The sequence below is a fragment of the Alligator mississippiensis genome, chromosome 9, assembly GCF_030867095.1.
Source record: "Alligator mississippiensis isolate rAllMis1 chromosome 9, rAllMis1, whole genome shotgun sequence".
NCBI classification, from domain to species: Eukaryota; Metazoa; Chordata; order Crocodylia; family Alligatoridae; genus Alligator; species Alligator mississippiensis.
In genome coordinates, this window is record NC_081832.1 from 14,809,481 (window position 1) to 14,832,620 (window position 23,140).

The 23,140-nt window shown below is 44.8% G+C and overlaps 1 long non-coding RNA gene across 2 annotated transcripts in view; it reads right to left on the reverse strand.

Annotated features, from left to right (window-relative positions):
- The window catches only part of LOC109282464 (uncharacterized), a 209,944-nt gene extending 188,797 nt beyond the window's left edge, over positions 1 to 21,147 (reverse strand). For both annotated transcript variants that reach the window (XR_009464320.1, XR_002089455.2), the window contains exon 1: positions 20,823 to 21,147. This is a non-coding gene — a long non-coding RNA (uncharacterized LOC109282464). The remainder of the gene's footprint in view (positions 1 to 20,822) is intronic.
- Positions 21,148 to 23,140: the final 1,993 nt, after the last annotated feature.

The window sequence follows — 23,140 nt, forward strand, 5'->3', positions numbered from 1 at the left end:
TCTTGAGGTCATCATTTCAAAGTATACTAGAGCAGAAAGAGGCATTGATGCCCATGAACATAGCATAGTGCCTTACATATTTCAGCTTTTTAGATTGTAAGAGCCATGTCAGTCTACATTGTAAACTTCACCTCACTGAAATTAAACACGCTGGGGATAAATTTGGACTCCAAAACTCATTAAACCTTAAAAACAGCAAGAGAAAATTCTGCCGTGTGTAGCCCAAATGTGGGAACAGATGACAAACCTGGAGGAATAAAGAATGTTTCTTTCAAATGCAAATCTATATGCAGCAGGTAGTATTTTGCCATCTGAAGGGAAAGCATTCCTTTTGCATTCAGTGCACGTTGTTAGTAGTAAATAAGTAATTTTCTTGCCTTGCCTTTTGGGACAGTTTGGGTTTATATTCATAAAGATAAGCAGGGAAGAGTTGCTGTTGATTAACATGAGTGGAGAAGCAACAACACTACTGTTATTTTGCTGCTGTTTAAAAACTAAATCCAAGGCAAAAAAAGGAAAAAGCTGTCCAATAACAGTTTTTTGTTGTTTTTTTTTGTCAGTGGACATTACAGATCCATGGAGAATACTAGAATCACTACACTGATACACCTGATAAGATCTAACAGTTAGACACCGTCTACAATAAAGACCCAAAGTGACAGAAGAAATTAAACGCAAGGAAAATGATTAGATAGGAAGCTTATTATAAGACACACTAGGATAGATATATCAAACCAGCCAGAACTGCAATGTGTACACTAGGCCTGTGTGAATCAGAAAGTATTGTCTTCGGATTAGGATTTAACCGATTTGGAGGACAGTGATTTGATTTGGAGATTCGAATCACTGCCCTGATTCAATTCGGCTAAATCAGATCTGAAAGATTTGGCGCCACTTCAGAGATTCAGCCATAGACTAAACAGGCAGCTGACACAGCTGCCTCCAGCTAGTAAGTCTGTTGGGGTTGGGAAAAGCTGCCCAACCTGGGTGGGGTGGGGTATGTTACTCGGGGCGTTACTGTGCAGTAGCATCCTGGCATGGTTGCTTAGTGATGCTTACTGCATAGTAGCATCACATCACGTTTAGTGCCCAGTGATGCTACTGCACAGTAAGCATCTTGTGTAGACACACCCAGAATGCCCTACTGCCAGGCCTCCTCCCCCACCCACAGCATGGACAGAGCCCAGGTGTCTTGGCTTCTAGCCACACACCTGGTCACCAGCTCTGTAGAGGCAAGTCAGAGCTGCACAGGCAAGATACAGCATTAACCCTTAGAATGCAACTGCTCACAGATCATTTTATTTTTAACACTGCCTATTGACTGAATGAAGGGACCTCAGCATCTCCACTTCTTCCTGGATTTTGGTGTGAGATCTATTCTGGTAAGCAATTTAGGGCTGTGTGAAATGTCGCCGGGTGTTACATCTCGAGGCTGTTTTGATTCGTTTCAAGCTCAAAATGAAACAAGAGGCTTCAAAAGCCTTGAAATGAAACCAGGGCATTCGAAACATTGAGTTTTGAAGCTGGGCTTGCCTGAAGGGAAACAGAAACTAAGGAGCGGGACAGGGAAGCAGGGTAAAGGACAGCTCTCATATTGACATGTGTAGCTGGCCAGTGACTGTCATCCTTCCCTGAGGTCCTTTCCAACCCTAGTGCTCTGGGAGAGAGACAGGAAAAACAGCTGCACCTTAACACATACATAGTCACATGTCATGAGTTTTGCTTGTCAGCAGCTTGAGGTGCAGTTTCCCAGAAGCCCCTGCACCCATCTCCTTGAAGCTTGGCAGGCTTCACAGCCTCAGAAGGGGCTACCATCCCTGCAAGTTTCATCTATAACAAGTAAGAAATGACAAAGTTTTAGGCAGTTTTGTGCTTCCCCATTATAGCCTATGGGCAAAATGGTGAAACAGCATCAAAACAGCAAAACAGTTTTGACGAAATGAAACAGAACAGCGGTTTCGCAACGAAACTTGAAACGAAATACTGTCCCATCGAAATGGTGAAACCGAAGTTGAAATGAAATGGTTCCGTTTTGCACAGCCCTTGTAAGCATCCTCTGAAAATGGCTACCAGCTGGGGCACCGCAGACAAGACAGACAGAAAATAGCTTGGTTTTTAAATCCTGAGGGGTTGTAGGCATGAACTGGGCTACCACCTGCTTTGCACTCTCAGACCTGAGGAAGAGTTCAAAGGAAGGTGGGTAGAGATAAGCAGATGATGCAGTGGTCTTTCAGCTCTGCTGTTTATGATTCTATGCAAGAAAGAGGCCTCACAATTGGTTTTCTTTCTTTATTACTGTTAGCAGTTTACTGCAATTATTAGTGACCATCTCTCTTCAGAAAGCATTTTTTTCAGGTATCATAGCTCTGTAGGTAGCTTGTATCTGGCACTTGATTTACATACTTCAGGGAGAAAAAGGAGGGCAATACATTTGCTGGGATTTGATCTTGGCTCTTGAATTTTACAGTGCTGTTACTATAACTATTAAGCTATTCCTGGTTATAAAAACCAGACACTTGACTGCATCAGCACGCACACACACACACACACACACACACACACAGAGCTTTATGGCCTTTTTAGGAAACAGACATTTTGGATTAAATCCAAACAATTAAAAAAAAAAAAAAAACAGTTCTGAATAAATCCAAGTGGCACCTCATAAACCTCGCTCATCCTGGCAAAAATGTCTCTAACAAAATACACAGTAATCCACGAGCTTGTGGATGCATCTGAGCCAAAAGTTTCTGAAAATGCCATTTTTCTGGCACATGGGAATACTTTTTTTTTTTTAATTTTACTTTTTCTAAGCTATTGACCTTGTCTGTGCCTGAAAAGCAAATTATGTTGTTCACAAATGTCTAAGAAAGTAAGTAATGAATGTTTTAGGTACTAGTATCCTAAACTGTCAAATGAGCAAGTGGCTTGGCTTTAGTGGTATGTCCACCAGAGTGGCAGCCAGGAATAGCCAAGCTAGTCATGGCTCTGATACAGAGTGATCATGTGGCCTTTGGCACACTACTTAATTTATGACTATTTTCTTGATTGCAAAATAGAATGGAGAATTATCTTCTTCACTGGAAGGGAGAGAGAGAGCGTGATTGGTTGTATACAGTAGGCTTATGCAAAGCGGTTAGTATTCAGCGATTCAAATCACTGTCCCGAATCAATTCAGCCAAATCCGATTTGGAGATTTGGCTGCTGCCAAATCACACAGGCCCAATCCCCTGCCCACTCTCCCAGCCCTGCAATAGCTTTCCCGCCCACCCCAGCTCCTGGCACTTTGAAAAAAGCCCCAACTCACTGGGTGCTGCCAGGTGGGGGGCAATTCCTGCTGTCCCCCTGACTGCCCCATGCTGCATAGGGGGATGCTGCATGAGTCCCCTGACCCACCTGCTGTCCTAGCCCCCCACCTCCACCCCATGGCTGCCCCGCCCGCCCCAGCTCCGACCCTTTAAGGAAAAAAAACCCAAAACCCACCCCACACTCACCAGTTCCTGCCCAGTGGGGAGCAATCCCCACTGCCCATGCTGCACGGGGGGACTCTGCATGAGCCCCCAGAAGCCCTGAGGCCGCTGTAGGAGCCAGTGAGGGGGGTTTTGGGGGTTTGGTTTTTTTTCTTAAAGGGGCAAGATGGGGCAGCCATGGGGAGAGGCTGAAGGATTCGGCAGGGGTTGGGACCTGGTAGAGGTCCCCCCACAGTTCCCTCCCCCCTCCTCCAGCCTCCCCTCCCCAAACTCCTACTTTCCAGCTCCGAGTCTGGCTCTAGCTCCCTGCTACAGCTGGCAAGGACTGCCCGAATTATCCAAGCTCTCCAAATCTTTTCTGAATCAATTCGGAGAGCTTCGAACCAATTTGGACATTTTTATTGGTCCCGATTCAATTCTGATTTGTAAATTCAGCCACTGAATCGGGCCAAATCTCCTCCAAATTGAATCGGCACCCGAAGCTTTGCACAGCCCTAGTATACAGTTGTATAGCTGGCTGAAATAGCCGAAGAGTCGTCAACTGTTTTCCCTTCCTATAATGGGAGCAGAAAAGTATAGAGAGTGGGCCAAAAATGAATAGTGGTATGGCTACAGCATCCTGTGGTCTGAAATCCTTGGCTTACCAAAGATTAGTTGGGTGCCATTATATCCAGGTCATAATTTGAAGGCGGCCTGGGAATGTTTCAAACTACAACCCCAGAATTGGGAAGCCACAACCATCTCCACATGGATGAAATGGCTACAACCATTTCCCGGTTTCTAGAATGGCAAAGTAGAGAAATTAAACTAGTATTTCCAGTGAGCAATAAGTGAGGAAAAACATTTCCTTCTCAAATGAATTCAAAGTAGTCAAGCTCATCTTCTATGGGTAAGTTAGCTTCTTTCAGGACTGCTGAAAAGCTCAAGAGTATGAATAAACAGGCCTGAATACAGCCTATTATGCCACAGGAATCTACTTTTGCCTTCTCTGATGCATGTAGATTTATGCATACATGTAGGTATATAAACCCAAAATGAAAACATGCTCCATTGCACATGCATCCCCATGTCAACAGTGAGAGAAAACAAATGCAACAGTTTTTAGTTATACTGCTTTTAACATACTACTGGAAGATGCCCAGATGAATGCGATTTAAATTATATGGAATTGAATCATTTGAACTGGAGCATCAGGATTCAGCTGGAGCCCGATCCAAAGTCCACTTCAAAAGGGAAATATTTCTTACCCTACCAGCAGACAATGTTCCTTCATTTGCCACTGGCGATGAATTTTTTGGGGCAGAGTGCAGATGGGACTTTCAAAAAATAACTTTAAAGATTCGGTAGGCTGAAAATGCTTTAACTCCAACACGTTCCTCGTTTCTCAGATTGATAGTTTAAGCTTCTACTGTTATATAATAACGTGTTAAAACAAGCTGCCAGCTGTACCATGGTGACAAATGTCTGCATGTTAGTAAATGTTACTATTTTGTTGAGAAAGAAAACATGCCTGCTTATATACAAATGTACTCCATGCTGGAAGCCTCAGAACTGCCACAGTATTGTTGGGTTTTAGATCTCCAAATTAGTCCATATTTTTGTCATGTCAGGGTTGTACATCTGTTTGAATGTGGCAAACATTTATGAATATTAATAACCATTTGTTCCAAAAGAGCTGTAAATCAGTTAATTACGAACCTGTCATCATGTTTATATTGTCTAAAAGAAAATCCAACAGCAGCAGCAGCATCTGAAATTAAGCTAGCATTTAGTTCACAATCATCATTTATTAATAAATTACCTGGTCCACTCAAAGTGAGAGCTTTTGCATAACAAGAAGGTGACCTATATTTTTCTCCACAACTCCAATTTTAATTGAACAAATGATCACAAGAGCTGCAAGATGTACTGTGCATGATCTTCCATTAATAGTTATGTAAAACGTGGATTAACTGTGCCATCTCAGATACAGGGCTCAATCCTGCCAGAGGCTGACAACTTCCTAATGTGCTGAATATTGTCAGCTTCAGTAGGACAGAGCCCTAAAACATCCTGAACACTCATATTTTACATATTCACATTATGCATGAGTAAATAATATATTGACAAATAATCAGGGCTCAGGTGGCAAATATCTGATACAGGAACCCTCACCGCCCCCCCCCCCCCCCCTTCTATATATCTTTTCCCAGTATTTATTAAAGTTATTCATTTCAATATTTTATAGATGCAAATTGCTCTTCCCCCCTCCCTCAACACTTAATTTTTCTCTGAAAGCAATGACCAATTCATTTACATCAGCTCATTCATTCATATTAGTTACATTCTGGATTTTTGGAACATTTTAACCATTTATATTTACAAGCCTCATGATAAAGGAAGAATAAATCCTAACTTAGTTGGCAATCTCCATGTGACAAACAGCCCTTTGAACTCCTTTGCCTATACTCTACCCACAAATCATTGTCCCCAAGTCCTGTTGTAAAATCTCATATTCTGGTGCAGCTTGTAGGAGCTGTCATTCTTAACAAAACAGCAGCCATAGAATAATACCTTCTGTGCAATTTGAAATTCACCCCAAAATTACCTTGGGGATCCAACACATAAATTATGAGTCTCAGGCTGGTGATAGATTGAAGAAGGTCTGTCACTTTAAAATTTACATGGGTACAAAAAGAAAATGCCTGACAATTGGAATGTCTCCCGATTTACTTTGTTATAACAGAAGAATCAGACTTAGGAATTATTATTAACAGCTGTAGTCTATTAGGATTTCCAACGTGAACTCTGAAATTTTCTTCTAGGCTCACAAGATATCAGACACTGGTAACTAAGGTATCTGGCTAACAGGAGGAACGCAAACATGGAGCTCATATATTGTTTCAGAAACAAATCTTGAATGTTGGCCAAATAGATTATTGTGGCATATACGAAATACAGCGCAGTGTAGTATGAAGGCTTTTAGGTTCTCCTTTGGAAAACTTAGCTCACTCATGGTTTCTACACTCTGAAGATTGCTATGAGCAACTCACATTGATAAAGCTGTATCGTATCAACAGTTCCATACTCTCTGTATATGAAGGGCTTGATGAAACAACTCATCTTGATGGGAGACTTTCCATCAATTCCAATGAGCTACTGGATGAAGCCTGTACTACTTCTACAAGCAATAATAAGACACACACTCCAAGAAGATGGCAAAGCTATATTCAAACATTAGTCTAACCTACTGTACATTCCAGAATTCCCATCTGCATGCCCGGTATCCTAAGCTTTAAAGGCATTTCTACTTTTGAATGACAATTTGCACATTAGTTTCTTGGCTAATTCAAACTTGCAATGAAGTCATACTGTGACAGGGGGCCTCCTGGGGCCGAACTCTGTGGCCCGCCCGCCTGTCACCGTGACAGGGGCCTACTCAGGGCCGAGCTCTTTGTGGCCCGCCCACCTGTCTCTGGGCAACCGCCCGCTTATCTCGCCCGCCATGCCTTTGATGATAATTGATTCATATATCGATGTCAATTAAGTAGGACGCTGCCCATTGTAATGCCCCGATGCCAAGGGGTGCTCTGCGGCTCCGACCTCCCCTAATACCGCAGCCCAAGCCTCGCAGATGGCATCTCGGTGTTCTCATAATCACCGGCCCCACACTAGGCCCCAGAATTGTCCTAACAGAACCCGTCTCTGATCCTTCCTATCAGGCGGCCTCTCCACTGTCATCTGGGCTACCTAGCCCCCCGAAGCCGTGTTCCCTTCTTGGGTGTGGTTCCCCCAGAACCTTCAGCCTCTTGCCCTGGCCCACCTCAAAGCCAATCGGGACCCCACGGGCGTCCCTCACGGTGGGCCCCCGGCCCTTTCGACCCTTGTGGTCCTGGCCCCAGTTTGGGCCAGTCGAGGGTACTATCCCTTTTGGGCTGGGTCTCTCTAGCCGCTCACTCTGTCTCCTCGGGCCTCACCGTGCCACTACTCCCCTTCCTCTCGGGGGCAACCGCAGCACCACGCCCACATCACTCCCACTCTCGGGGTCCGCCCTCTCTAGGCCCCTCACAACACTGGCCCTCTGGGCCCCTCCAACAAACACATGGGTAACCCACCCAGTGGTGGGAGCTAGGGGTTAAGGCACCCTGACCCGCCTTTCACCAGGGTGATAACTGGCCTGGCATTTCCTGGGGGCTCCCGCGCCACAGAGCCCCACCAGACCACCCACTCCCAGCAGGGTGCAGTTTCAGGTCATGCCCAGGACCAGGAGCCTCCTTACCATCCCCTTGCAGCTCCCCCTTACCTCCAGGGGATTCACAGCAGCCCTACAGCCAGGCAATGTTGCTGCCTAGCCTCCTGCAGCCAAACTGCCTTGTTTATATAGGCAGCCTAGGCCTCAAAATGGCTGCCCTAATCAGGCACCTGGAGGCTGCCAGCTCCAGGCCCTTAAAGTGGCAGAGACACCCTGTGCTCTGCCATACATACCAATACTACTTTATCAGTGCCAGTCTGCGAACATGGGAAGAACTGGACATTACAAACCTGGCATTATAATTTCAGCATGGGATAAACTAGCAAGAGAAGAGAGGCGGGCTGGAGGGACAGGAGTGTTTAAGTGAAAATCTCTCTAATATTGAGAGGTTGGCAAAGACAGGGCAAAGGCATCAAATGGAAACATTGACCCATTTTCCTCAAAGTAGGCTAAGCAGTAATTAGGTGTTCTTTTGGATTTTAAAATGAAATTTGATTCAGCTTTGTTCACACCTGTTTGGTCTGTTTTCCATGGAAATGTGAGCACACTGGATTTTAATATTAAATACAGCAAGTACCACAAAACCCTGAATGAATTCCAGAAGTTGATACACAACTTTTGTACCCAAATCCTAAATGGAGTCCAATATTAAATACAGCAAGTACCAAAATCCTGAATGGATTCCAGCTTCTACACACTTGAATGCAAAATCAAGTCTAAGCATTAGCTCATGAAGAATTCCCCGTATGGAAGTTGTGACTTAACTTGCCACTCTAGTCCAGAGGGGAGAATGCAGATTATTTTATTACTGTTTTTATAAATGGATCAGAAAGGTAATAGTGAACTTAGTACAGGGTGTTTCCCCAGGAATTAATGACTGATTGAGGTATAGGACTGCTATGATTTGGACCATCAACTCTCCTAAGTGACCACCAAACCCCAGGAAATGGCTGATGCCTCAATCAGTATTGCTTACTTAATAGGACAAAAGCACAAAATGTACAGCCTAGTAGTACCATTCTCCAAGAACGTGGATACCAACTTCACATTACAGACATCTTTTCCTTGTGTCCACAATAAAGAACAACCTGGGAGGGTAAATAAATCAGAAGAGACAAAAAAGCTTCAGCAACAAACCAGCGGGTCATAAATAAACTCCCCCCTACAAATGCCAAGCACTTTTGTTTTCATTTTTTTTTAATCATTGCTCACCCTGACATGAATCCTAATTAAAATTTTACACAGTGTGTCTTTTAATTAGCCATGGCTGGAGTGGTGAAAGCTATCAATATTTAGCAAGATAATTGTATGAAATGACTTTTCAAAAATGAACAGCAGGCACGAATCCACTCAACAGCAGGGGGTTATTCAGATGCACACTGTGCAAGATGGGGTGCCTCAGATAATGTGCAAGAGATAATAATGCACACAGGGAGTGACACATGCTGCCATATTTTGTGCTTCATTGGCTTTCTGCAAACAGCATTTGGCTCTTGTTGCATTCAGGACATCAGGGTTCACATGAGTTACAAGGCAGCGATTTTTATCTTTATGTTGTTGATTTATTTTCTCTTAAATGGTGGGATGTGTTTAATAACAGTGCATACAAACAAAAGACTGAGAAACAGTTCCCTGTATGACCTAGTTTGCTTCCCCTATGCACAGGGTAACAATGAACAGTTGAAGACCATGGGCTTTCTCTCAGATCTCGCCGTACTGGCAGGAGAGAGCAGTAAATGAACTTCTGTTTTCCAAAGCATGAAGTAAATGCACCCGGCTTTATTTTACAATCTATTCACAACTGTCTGCTTTTCACGTGGCTGCCTTTGCTCTTTTTCTTATTCTTTCACAGAAGAGTTAGGTGAGGCAAGTTAATATGTAAGGGTTTAGATAGTGTTAAGGTATAAATTATCACTGATGGGTTTATAATTGTGCATATTATGGCAGAGCTGCTTGTAAATATTTCCTATGTGCACTGAAGAATTCAGCAAATCATGTAAAACAAAGTTCTGGGGCTGGTGTTCCCATGCAATGCTTTTACAGGCCCAAACCTTCAATAGTGTGCACCCACAGAAGCTCCCCTAGGCACACTTCATATAATGCAGCTCCAGGCAAACAACAAGGAGCAGAGGATGAGCATTAATGTCAACTGCATGAAAAAGTGACTACAAAATTTGTTCATGCAGGTACTTGCATGGATATGAGAAACCGTTAAGCCAGTTAAATTCCATTTTCAGGATAACATTCAAACAGGGTATACGTCCACCCCACCTTCGGACTTCATGAGGAAGCACAATATTCCCCGTCTACTTGTGCTATGGCTTGAAACAGATAAAATGTAGTTGGCCTTCCAGCACAACTCGGCATATGCCATATAAACCGTTTCCGGTACCATGTGCCCAGTGGCAGCCATTGCTCTCTGAATTTGCTTCTAACGGCATTGGTGAAAATAGATCTGTATAAGCCCAATCAACAGGGCAGCATTTCAAGAAGGGCATTAACACCCTCTCTGCTAGTGCACATAATGCACCACCAACTTCCAGGAGTCACAGAAAGAGGGTATTATGGATCCAAACCCTCCCTATTAATCCTAATAGTCTGAATAAGTGATAAAACTCAAAGACCAAGAGACAGAGCCATGCTGTAGATCATCTCAACCTTCTGCAAAATGGTGTAAGGAAAACAGAAAAATGTTTGTTGGTGGTAGAATTAGATCAGTGGAAACACTGAGAATTCGCCAACACAGGGAGTACTTGGAAAGGGGCTGGGGGTACGCACGAGCAGGCAGGTGGGGATGGAGCACCACCACCCTGCGCCACCGCCTCCCAGGATCATGGCCAGGGGGAGCGGGGAAAGAAGGCAGTGGCTCCCCTCTGTGGGCTGCACAGGCACTGCCCGGCCAGCTGTCAGGGGAGGCAGGGGGGGAGCTTGCACGCAGCTTTTACTGCCATCCACCACCCCATGCCGCAACTGCCACGTCCAAGCCCCCCTCCCCTCCACTCCATGTCCAGCCATCGCCACCCCTTCTCCATGTCCAGCTGTCACTACCACCTCCCCCCCACTCCGCCAGAAGCGTACCAAGAAAGAGTACACCCCTTTAAAAAGGTTGAAAACCCCTGCGCTAACAGACAACTAGGAGAGAGCTCTTTATACAACCTGAAAGAAGGGTAAAAAATGCTACAGCTTACATCATTGCCACAGCTAATCTACTGGTGAATTATGACTACACAGGCTCTACTCACAGGGCCCTTAAGTCATGAAAGTCATTCCACTAACTGCAAAGGACTTCAAACAAGGTTGTTGTTAGTTTGTACATAAGCCTAAGTGCTCTGAATTCTGTCCCCAGGTCTAACAGATTTGTTATGTGACCTCAGAGTATTCCCTCTCACCTGCCTTTGTCTTAATTTCTCTCTGTAAAATGACAGTTAAGCTTTTTTCTTAAGGCAATCTAACCAGCAAAACAAAATTATCTAGATCTGTGGACAATACATCTACTTGCTTGTCTAATCTTTTCGTATTGATTTTAAACAAATAATATTTTCACAATATTTTAATATGCTAATTTAATGGCTGTATTATCTGGATGTATACCACAGCAGTCAGATACTATCATGATGGGTACTGTATACAATAAAAACATTATAATAGTTTTTCTTCTTGGTTTTTAAATTTTCTTCTTGATTATCCATTCTTCAAGAATGGAAGATATACAGAGAAAATATCATACTAACTAAACATGAACTGCAACATAGTTCTTTCAGGTTTCACATAAAAGAAATAGTATTGGAGTTTCATATTCCAAAAAGGGAGGTCAAGAAAAAAGATTGTGAAGGTAAAAGAGTATGAGAAACTCTTCTCAATGATGACAACAAATACAATGAATATGGTACACGAAAGATGACATGACTGACAGCAAAGGGAAGACTACAGGTAACAACATTGGCAATAGTGATACAGGTTATAGAAGGCTGAGCTTATATGGAGGACTTTAGCATCATCCTAATATTTTAGCAGATGGACTGACAGTTTTAGAAGACTGATAAGATACAGATAAGATGAAAGTTGTAAGGGGGTAGGATTGGCAGTAAGGAGCGGCAACAAAAGCAACAGTTTATTTTATTTATGCAATTTATAGGCTGCCCTTTGCAACAAAGACTTGGGGCAACTTATAGTGGGTGTATCAACACATGCTATTAAGGCAACGAAATAAGCTCCGGTACAGTTTGCACTGAAGTTGGCTGCTCCCAGACAGCACCTTCACATGCACCCAGGACCAGGACATTGGCAGGGAGCCTGAGAGATCAGCCCTGGGCTCCAGGTGGTGACATCAGGTAACAGAGGGGTTGGCTGGGGCACAAGGATGCTGGAGTGTGGGGCTAGGCAGCAGGCATTCTCCACACTTTAGCACTCATGCCACACCCAGCCCCTGTTACTGTTTACACATGTATTTCAGCACACAATTACTCTGTCATAGGATAGTACTGCTCCTGACAGAACTAGCCTATAGCAGAGTTAATTTATTACACACTAATACCAGCTCATGTGTAGACCGTAATGCTTTACTGTGGAGCTAGTTAGTCAACTCTACGATAAACTGCACATGTAGATGCCCCCAGTAAGAGAGAAGAACTTTAAAAAGCAACTAGAATATCAAAATAAACCAGAGGCCCACTAACAAATGTCTCAGTGGGTATACCTACATGAGATGCTTTACTGCACAGTAGTGTACTTTACTGCACAGTAAGTGCATGCATGTGTGCATGCTTACTATGCCGTAAATAACACTATTCATGACTAAATTTGCAAATGCAAGTTGCAAATATACTTGGAATTACTTCCTGCACAGTAGCTCATGAATAGACACCAATCAGGAACACATTTGTTCCCAGTCAGCCCTGCCACTAGGCCAGCCCCAGGGCTCCAAGGCTGGGAGCCTCTCTTGCCCCAGGAATGGGCTGTCTCTATGGCAGCCCCACCCTCAGGCCCTTAAAAACCTACAGGCATTTTGAGCCCTGGGGCACATGTGCAGGGAGCCTTAGGCCACTCCAGGTCCTTGTGTCCCCCTGTGTAGGCCACAGGCCAGCTACACCAGCCTGCCTGCATCCCAGGACCACTGCCTGGCACCATAGTACCACACGGCTGCCAGACCTGTGCCGTCTAGGCCTGCAGGCTGCTCTAGGCTCCTGCCAGGCCTCTCAGTAGCCAGGCTTAGCTGCAGGCAGCTCCTGGCCACCGAAGCCAGCTCCAGCTGCTCGCAGCCCACCTCCACCAGCCTGCCCAGAGCCTGCAGGTGCTGTGAGGCATTGCCTCACCAAGCAGCTCCCAGTCCCATTGTGCCCCTACACTGGGCACTGCAGGCAGCTGCCCAGGCCCAGCAGCACAGAAACAACTGCATGGAAACCTGGAAAGCTGGTGCCGTAGTCCTGATGGCCTTGTTGTCACCCATACCCATGCCCGCCCCTGCCCCCCTGGCTCCAAATGGTCCATGGAGGACTAGCAAGCTTGTGGCACTGTGGAGCAAGGTGGAGGTGCAGGGCCAGCCCATGAAGGGTGGGTGCTCCAATGTCCATGTATATAAGGGGCTGTCAGGCTGGATGTGGGAGCACAGGCACAACCAGTTGGTGTGGCAATGCCTCATATAGGCCCAAGCCGTGCAAGCACAGTTGGTCACCATCACCAACCACAACTGGCAGTCAGGGAGTGCCTGCAAGACCATGGCCTTTATGTGGCAACCAACAGAGAACCTCACATGCCAAGACCCAGGCTGCGGCCGTGCTGTGCACAGGTTGCCTGCTCAAGCCCCCACGTCCCTGTCTGGCACTTGCGGTGACATGCCACTGAGGGAGGGCCCCTCAGAGTGCCAGCAGCCTGTCCTGCCAAGCAGCCTGTCCACGCCTGCAGCCTTCACTAGTAGCCCAGGCCAGCACCTGCCCCAACAGCCTCAGCCCCAGCCATGAGGCATGGCCAACCATGTCACCACCAGTCATGCCAGCCCCTCCCGGGGGAGAGGGGGGGACCCTGCCCAGGCACCCAAACACTATGCCCCACTATCCAAAGACACCACCCAGAGCCTCCCACCATCACTGCACGTGAGCTGGGCCAGCGCAGTGGCTGACAGGAGCCCAGGGTGCTAGTCATTGCTGTCAGGGGCTGGGGTTGGAGCAGCCACAGTCACAACGTGGGAAGGCAGGGGTGGCAGGGAGAGATCTGCCACACACTGCCCCTGTGCTGTGCATGCTGCTCCCATGCATGGGAAGTGGCTGGCCAGGGAGCAGAAAGTGGGGCTACCTTTACAAGATGGCTCGAAGCAGAAGCCTTGAGCTCCTTTTGGTGGTGGTGGCAGGCAGGGGCCCATTGCATGGCTGCAGGAAGTGGCAGCAGTTTGGTGTTAAGAGCAGCAAATCTGCTCCCATGTCCCTATATGTAAATGCATCTGCCCAGGCGTTTACTTACAAGAAAACTGATCTCAGATGTAGATGTGCCCGGTGTTGCTTTGTTTGCTAAATGCCTGCCCACATGGGAAGGTCTTGCAGCATTTCTAAAAGATGTCCAGGTGCTGGTGGGTCTCAAGAGGGAGGAAGTTCCAGAGCTGAGGCACAACTGCCAAGAACAACCTCCCAGGTGTTTTCACCAAGTACACTTGACATACTGATAGTGCTTGCATTAGCTGCTCTCAGCTGACCGTAGGGATCAGAATGGGGTGCGAGGAAAAAGGCAGTCTCTTAGGTAAGTAGGACCACTATGCTGTCATTTATTGTCTTGATAACAGGAAAGAAAAAAAAAGGAATCATCTTTAGAAGCAAGTATTCATCAAGACTTTGAAGGTGAACAGTGGTCATTATCAGCCTTACAGCCATACTCTGAACAATATGGCTATCAGGAAATTTGTTCCCTGAATTAACATTAATGAGCAATGGAATTAAATCTTCTTTTTCCCTGCTAGAGCCTGTCAGTATCTATAACATACCCTAAAAAGCAGAGTTTATATTCTACCACCAGCTACACATTCCTTCCCCTGCTCCAAGTTCCTGCCTTCCCCCCACCTTTGCTTTCCCATCTTTCAAAAAAAATAAATAAATTAGAAAAATAATTACATACAATAATCTACCTAAAACCAGGAGCTGCTGGCTTGGGCGAGTAACCCCAGAGATCTTGTTACACATCCACATCATTCACAACATATTAATCTTGCTGCCAGTAAAGCTAATTGCTTAAGAATTAGCTTGGGAATTTATGAAAGCACTTTAACCCTTCGTGTAAATGAAAAGAGCGTCATTTAGCAAGTCCTATTGAAGACACAGTAACTGAAAGGACATGTAGATTAATCCTGAAAGTAGCACTGGACCCTATAGAAATGAATCTTCCACATGTGGGAAAGTTCTAAACACAAAGTGTTACTGCTTAATATGCTACTACTTAATAAACTATGTAATATGCTGCATCTCACCAGTGTTAATGGGGAAATGAGCATTCCCATCTCATAAGTGGCTAAAATAATACAGCCTGCATTTTCAAACAAGTTCAAGGCCACAGTTACTTGTTACTTTGTTTACACAAATTGTGAGTGCAAATTACTCATGCAAATGGATCCTGAGTCTGCTGGAAGAGAAGGCTTATCACAGGGAAGCTCCTCAGTAATAAGAAGATAGAAATAATAATTTCTGGGGGGAAAAAAAAATGTGTGCCTGCCATACGATAGCTTCTAACACAAAGAGCCATGTTGGCCAGCATGAGCATGATTAGAAGAATTTAAGCAGTATGCCTTGCATCACAGTGTTGGGCTTTTGATTCCATTTTGCCTGCCACTCAACTGATGAAGAGTCAATTATATTAATTAACCAAACACAGATCTGTTTGTTTGTTTTTTTTAAATACCAACATGCATTGTCATAGTACTTGTTAACGATCATGCGTCATACACGTTTCTGCACAATACATTCTGTTCTCTCAGCCTCTTAATATGAAACAAATGTATTATAAAATATTCCAAGCACAATTTACAGACCTTTATATCAGGAAACAAGAGGGAGAGGGAAGTAAATTAACATGTATGTCAGCTCTCCCTTCTCATCTCTTTACATAAATGCTGAGAGGGTACTGCAGGCCTGATTTCAAGGGGGGAGATGGTTGGGCAAGCAGGCAGTTGTCTGTGAAAACAGACAATCAGACTGGGGTGGGAAAACTGACTATGGGGAATAAAAAAAGATGGAGTTGCTGGTGTGTAAGTAATCTGGAGCACCCACTAGGGAATCACAAACTGGTGTGGGCAGGAGAAAAACCATAAAGCACTGAAGAGCACAGAGAATCTTAACTAGGAAGAAAGAAAAGCTCATGATACCTTGGGAACAGAAACCAGCTGGTCCCACCGTTGTAACCTAGCCTTTTGTTGCATGTATACATCCTAAGCCTCTTTTAAAAAGGTATTGATAGGGCAGTTTCAGACCATGAAAAAGGGGAGTTAGCTAGATGCAACCATGTTGTACAGTCCTTGCCAGGCTAAGGGGGACAAAGAATATATTAAAATAGGCAATGATGCAGCTGCCTCTTGACTGCAAGGAGATTGAGCAAGTTGGGACTACCCAACACTGAGAAAACAACATAAACCATTTAGTTAGATACATAAGCACCATGACAAACCAGAGTGCTGACCAAGCTACCAAAACTAAGCAGTCCCGGTCATTGGAAAGCCTGAAATCTAGAGCCAAATCCTCATACAAGATTTGCAGCCTGAGCCCAGCTCTATTACAATCACTTTGGGACATCACAGATGGTTCAAGAGTGGCTGGGCAGCTGCCGCTCAATATAAAGCAAATAATTCAATAGGATTCTGATGACCTCAGGTTGGATTCTTTTGCCAATTACTTCAACAGACTTCTCAGAAATGGTCACTGAATTTGGAGTCCTTCCACTGAAATAAAAAGGTTACCAGGAGCTAGGACTGTTGGAACAGTTACAGAAACCAAGCAGGATTCAGAAAGGAGACTGTCCCCTACTTTAAAAAGCCCCAAAGCCTCAAATATTTGTGGACCCTTGCAGCCAAAGTCAGATGAAAGCACATCTCATTTAGTGGCGCCTCTTTTTAAATTTCACCAATAAACCTCACCTGAGAGATTGCTTTAAAAAGAGTCTGGTTTTTCTGTTCATCATGTTGCAAAGTGATACCCGTCTCACTAAAACCAAGTTTTCCAGTTTCATAAGCGCTCTGTAATATATTCTTTCACTGTTCAAAAATAAACCATCTCTGTTTTGATACTCTTATACTGTAAGGGTGCAGTGTATGCTAAGAAATCCAGCCATTAAACAACAAAGATTGAGAGATTCCTTTTTAGCATGATTATTTGTGCACAATCAGAGTCAAATTGTATTTGCTGTCCTATACACACACACGTGCACATTTTTGCAAATATACCCAACAATTGTCATTAAGATAAATGGGGGGAAAGGTCCAAAGTAAGAGAACAGGTAGGTTTATACTAGGGCTGTGCGAAGCTTCAGGTGGTGATTCGATTTGGAGGAGATTTGGCGGCTGAATCTCAATCTGAATTGAATCAGGGAGCCAATTAAAAGGTCTGCATTGATTCAAAGGCTCTCTGAATGGTCGGAAAAGATTCAGAGAGCTTCGATGATTTGGACCGTCCCCACCTGCTGCAGCTAGTAAGTATTAAGGATGCCAGAGGGAGGGGACCATAGGGGGACCCCCTGCCAGGCCCCAGCCCCCCCCTGCTCCCCCAGCCCCCAATGACCCCCGCCCACTCCCCCAGCCCCCTGTGCTTTAAAAAAAAGCCCCAATCACCAAGTGGTGCTGCGCAGGGGGGCAATTGCTGCTGCCCCCCACTGCATGGGAGGCTCTACATGAGCTCCCCCCCTGTTCTCCCATGGGTGCCTCACCCACCCCAGCTCTGGCCATTTAAGAAAAAAAAAACAAAGGAGAAAAACCCCAGGACTCACCACTCCTGCCTCAGGGCTTCAGGGGGCTCGTGGAAGAACCCCCAGACAGTGCAGGGCAGTGGGGATCGCCCCCCCACCCCCAGCAGGAACCGTGATTCCAGGAGTTTTCTCCTTTTTTTTTTTTTTTTCTTAAAGGGCCAGAGCTGCAGTGGGCGGGGCAGCCATGGGGAGGCTGGGGGAGCAAGGGGGGGTTGGGGAGCTTATGTAGAGCCCCCCATGCAGTGTGGGGCACTGGGGGGGCAACAGGGATCACCCCCCCTGCCCAGCAGCACCCAGTGAGTCAGGACTTTTGTCCCCCACAAAAGTGCTAGAAGCTGGGCCGGGCGGGGGATGGGCCTGGCTGATTCAGAAGAAGCTGAATCTCCCAATCAGATTTGGCCAAATCAATTTGGGACAGTGATTTGAATTTGAATCCAAAGCCAATATTAGCCACTTCACACAGGCCTAGTATATACTATAGGTAGGTAGAACCTTACTGTCTTGTGGGTCAATGCAAGTGCAGAGCAGATAGCTAGAGGACCACTGACAAAGCTCTGCAAAACATTTGCACTGAAAATACAAAGACAAAGCGAAATGAGTTTTGCATGGGTTTCACGACAAGCTGACAAATCAGCCCAAACTTGTCAAAAGATTCTTTCAAGTACATGAACCTATCTAGCAAATAAGCTCCCAGGACTAAGGAAACTTGGCTTTCTTGATACTTGAGTGTCAAACTGAAGCACAATTCCAAGTTTCACTCTGATACAGATCTAAGCAGAACTCTGTGGCTTCCACTGACCTGGACCATGCAAACTGGGCGATTCAAACTTAAAAGTCAAGGTGAAATTACACAGGTCAAAGACAGAGAAAACATTTGTATGAGACTGACCATAAAATCTGAAGTTTACCGACTTTGGGCAGCTATGGCACATTCAACATTTTTTTAGTTAAATCAGCCAGTGTTTCCCTCTCTTCTTTTAAATGGTTTCGGTCTCATCTGCCACCGTGCAATGTTCCCCCCACCCCACCACCTCAGACTGAGGTATTGCCATTCCCAGATGCATGTAGTCCTTTTCCCATACCCTACATCACCTAGGAAGATTTTAGATCCATTATGAACAAGATATGGAGATGACATTTAAAAGTAGTAAAAGAAAAGAAAAGAAAAGAAAAACTAAAACTAAAGTAAATCCATTACAGAGCTTAAAGAAGTAACATGAGAGATAGAGAAAATAGTCTGTACAAGCTTTGGGGTAGAGTGACTGAGACAAAAAGAGTATAAACAATTCCATGTAAACGGTGTGGGATAAAAATGTGTAAAAAGGAACAGACTGTTCCTTTAGTGATATGCCAAAAATAAAAAATAACGTTTAATGGTCTGTAACTAAAAGCTTTGGCTAAATGTTGGGTCACTAACACGGAGAAATGCTTCTTCATAGATCCATCATGGTAGATGAACCAGATTTTTCTGTTTTGTTTTTTAATATGAGTGCACTGCACTTAGCTGAGAGCTGAGGTTTCTGTAAATTGAGTATAGGTATAAAGAAACAGAATCAATATCCACTGTTCCCATGCCAAGCTGTCAATGATTTCCATCTTGCAGTTGCGAGTTATTTTGCAAGTTAACTTTGTAGTACCCTGTCTTTCCTATAACCAAAATGTATATTAGCTATTCCCTTTGTAGACTAGGAACAATGAATTACCCTCCTTGCTAAGTGATGTTATTTTTGGTGCATCTGCATTCTTCTTTGACTCAACCATCTCACTTTTCAGGGACCTCCTGAAATCCTTACAGAGATGGGGGTTTTAGACCCTTCCACGATTCATATACCATACTGTATTCTCTTGCATTTATCTTTGACTAAGCCAAAGTTATCATTACTCTGTAATTTCTACACTGAAAAACTGCTGGATGGGTCAAGAATCCCATCGGTTGACAGACTCAGCCAAAGTTTCTCCATCTGCAGTAGCACAAAGCACAACATATGTTCTCCCAGTATATGCTGTCCCAAACCCAGCTAAATATTGTTCCCGAAGCTCACCAATTCCTGCCAAGCTCTCTTCTACAGGCCTTTAAGGCATTCAATCAAGAATTTGTTTGCAATGCAATAGTGCCAGTTTTAACATAGCCAACTGGATGACTGTATCGGCTCCTTGTTGGGTTCAAGTGCCAGAAAATGAAATTTAGACAAGCAATAGTGGTATTATTATTCCTATATAGACATGCACAGTACAAACCAGATTGTTGTGCTGCAGGCATAGGAAGACCAGAAGGATGCACTAATCTCAGAATATTTATTAGCAATTCCTACCTTCTCATTGCAAGAGGGAAACTAATCCTTTCATCCTCTTGCTTTTTGTCTGTCTTTTCCTAGCACTTAATTCCACTTATCAAGGGAGGAATTTGAAATGTTTCACCTTTCCCCAAAAGCATCAAGCTACCATGCTATATTCCCCAGTAGATCCAAACTACACAGTTCAAGGAAAATTCCCCATACTCTTCACTGACAACATCAAAGGCATCAACCAAACATAAAGGAACAGTTTCTTCCAGTGTCTTTTGTGACTAATGAAATGCTCAGATTTCCTTATACCCAAAGTAAGCTCTACCAAACATTTTATAAATTATCTAATATTCTGGTACTGCTTGGCCTGTGAAACAAAAAGAAGAGAGATTCAAGTCACTCTTCCTTTCTCTGTTCAAAGGTGACCTTCACAGCCCATTGCATTACTATTCATAACGTATTATTTTGCAATCCCAACCCTTTGATGACCAAGTCTAACTACATATCTAAATGTGTCAGTGATGCACACTGGCTGCCTTAGATCTTTGAAAGTTCATTCACCAATTCTTCTTAAACTGTATTAAATTGTAGGGCAGGCCAGAAAAGGTGGTCTTGTTTGATAAAGATGTTTCAAGTTTCGATATGCATTTATATTTTAATCTCGGGGGGGGGGGGGGAGGGGAGAGGAAAAAAGAAAAAAAAAGGAGAGAGAGAGAGAAAAAACCATCCATAGCCAGCCAGCATCTTCTGAATTAGGCAGAGCAAGAACTTGAACCTGGGTTTCTTGCATTCAAGTGACTGCCCTAATCATTGGACTCTATAGTCTCAGTCTCTCTCCTCCCTTCTGGCCCAGTGAATACTATTTATACAAAATGGAAAGATCCAACAGGGCAGCAGAGCTAAGGCACCCACCTGGGATGCATCAGAGCCAGATGCAAGTCTTCTGAATCTGCCACATCACTTCCCCATCAGTTTGGGTAATCCTCTTTTCTCTCCTCTTCCAAGGAGGTTCTGCTTCAAAGAAAGACATCTCTCCCAATATAGCCAACAGCTGAGAGTTAAGGGACTCAGCTCTGGTATGGGAATCTAGGTTAAAGTTCCCTGTTCCAAGTCAGGCAGAGCAGATATTTAAGCTGGTTATGATTCATTTCAGCATAATTCCCTCATCACCAAAGTATTGATTCTTGCAGGAGTTGCCTCTCTCTCCAGCTAGAAATTCCATCCAAAACAAGGAGGGTTCACCCTGATAAGGAGGTGAGTCAGAGAGTGAATATGAACCTAGACCCCGCATATTTTAGGAGTGCCCTATTCAGCAAGCTGCAGAGCCAGTTTTTCTTGTCCTGCATTCGAGCTTTCTACCTGGTATAAACCCTAGTTGCAGGAGCCACGCTGTTCCTTTACCACATTCTTGTAGCAAAACACACAGCACACCTGCTCTGGTGTTGTGCGCATGGAAAGCTATTCACTGAACCTCCTGCTAGACAAGGCAGGTGGCTTTTCAATTTTGCTTCTACCAGCCATACGGTGACTAAATCAATGGTAGGCAAGATGTACAGATGCATTTTAAACTGTAGTTTATTCAAGGCTGCCAGTATGCTACTCAAATTAATTTTGCAAACCAGGGGTGTTTGTGCTCCTCTTTCTGCAAAATTGCAGCCCTGGAGGGCTTTGTTTGGTGCTGAGTTGCTATGTTCAATCTCTCAAAGACATGAGTAACTAGAGAAGTAACTCAAAGCCTCTCCTGCTGTAGCAACCTGTAGTTTAACAATGTTTTTATGAATGGGACTCAGCTTGCACAGGTGTGTGGGGTTTTTTTGTTTTTTTTAAATCAACAGTTGGTTCTCCAGTTCTGTTGTTCACTTGTTCTAAATACACAGTTCCTGTGCTTGCTGCTTGCACTCTAGCACCCAATTCAAAGAGACAGGGCCCCAATTCACCCAAACACTAGCATTAGTGTATCTTGGTTCAGAGGTGTATTTAACATGTGCTAACTGCCCATGGACTTCAATGAGACTAAAGCACATATTCAATGCATGAAAGCCTGTCTCTCTCTCTCCGCCCACCTTTTTTCTTTTCTTTCTTTTTTTTTGGGGGGGGGGGGGGGGTTTAGGGGGAAGGAGGAAATTACTACTATTGAGTGGTTACACCTCAAATCTTACAGGTAGCTAGGTTGAACAGTTGTTATCCTAGTAATTTTCATAATTGTTTTTCTTGCATCTCTAAACCACATGACCATTTTGTTATGTGTGGTTGTACTAGTTTATTTCCATAGTTGAGCATCCCTTATGGAAAATGCCATGCCATTAGACCCTCCCCTTCATATTGGGAGAGGGAGGGTGGAAGGGAGAAAGAGGGGCTGGTTATAAATCATGTGTCACTGCTCACCATAGCTCTGCAGCCAAAGGCAAAGATGACTGGCCTCTTCATTCAGATCTCTAAGCTTGTAACAGGGATCTGACCCAGCCCCACCCTCACCAGGGTGACAAATCACCAGGGCACTTCATGGTCCATGGGAATCCAGGCCCCCCCAGGCAGGATAGGGAAGCAGCAAGAGATGGACCCTGCCATACACCCATCCCCCAGGTAGGGCTAAAAGCAGGAAGCCAGGCTCCACCTGGACCTGGAGCCCAGACAGAGCCAAGAGCAAGCGGCCAGCATGCCTGGCACCACCTAGATCTGGGAGGCCATAGCTGCTGCCAATGTTGAGCCCCAATGTCAGTCAACCCAGAACTTCCCCTGTTGAGCAGCAACAGCCGTGGGAGAAAAGAGGTACCGGGCCATGCCTCTTCCTTCCATCGGAGCCAAGGACATCTCAGAGACCAACCCAGCTCTGGCTCCCATGACAGGAATCTGACCACCCTGTGGATGCCAAGTCCCAGCAAGGGATTCAGAGAGGGTTCATAGCATCTCTGGCCCCAAATTACCCACAGGGGTCAGCCCAATACAGGCTTGCCTGTGAATTAGAATTGTGACTGGGGGGCAAACCCTGAAGAGCCATGGCTGCCTGCAGAAAAGGCAGACATATACTGCAAGGCCAAAGCTAGGCCCGTCAACAGATGATAGACATGCTCATTTATGTCCATACCCCAATACCATCACAGAAACACTTAAGTGGAAAGGGGTGGAGCATAGGGGAGGCAGAGCCCCACAGAAGACACCTGTACCTGCGCCCATCGAAATGTACCCTACGACAGTCAGGTACCACCTTCCAATACCCTTTTCATTAACAT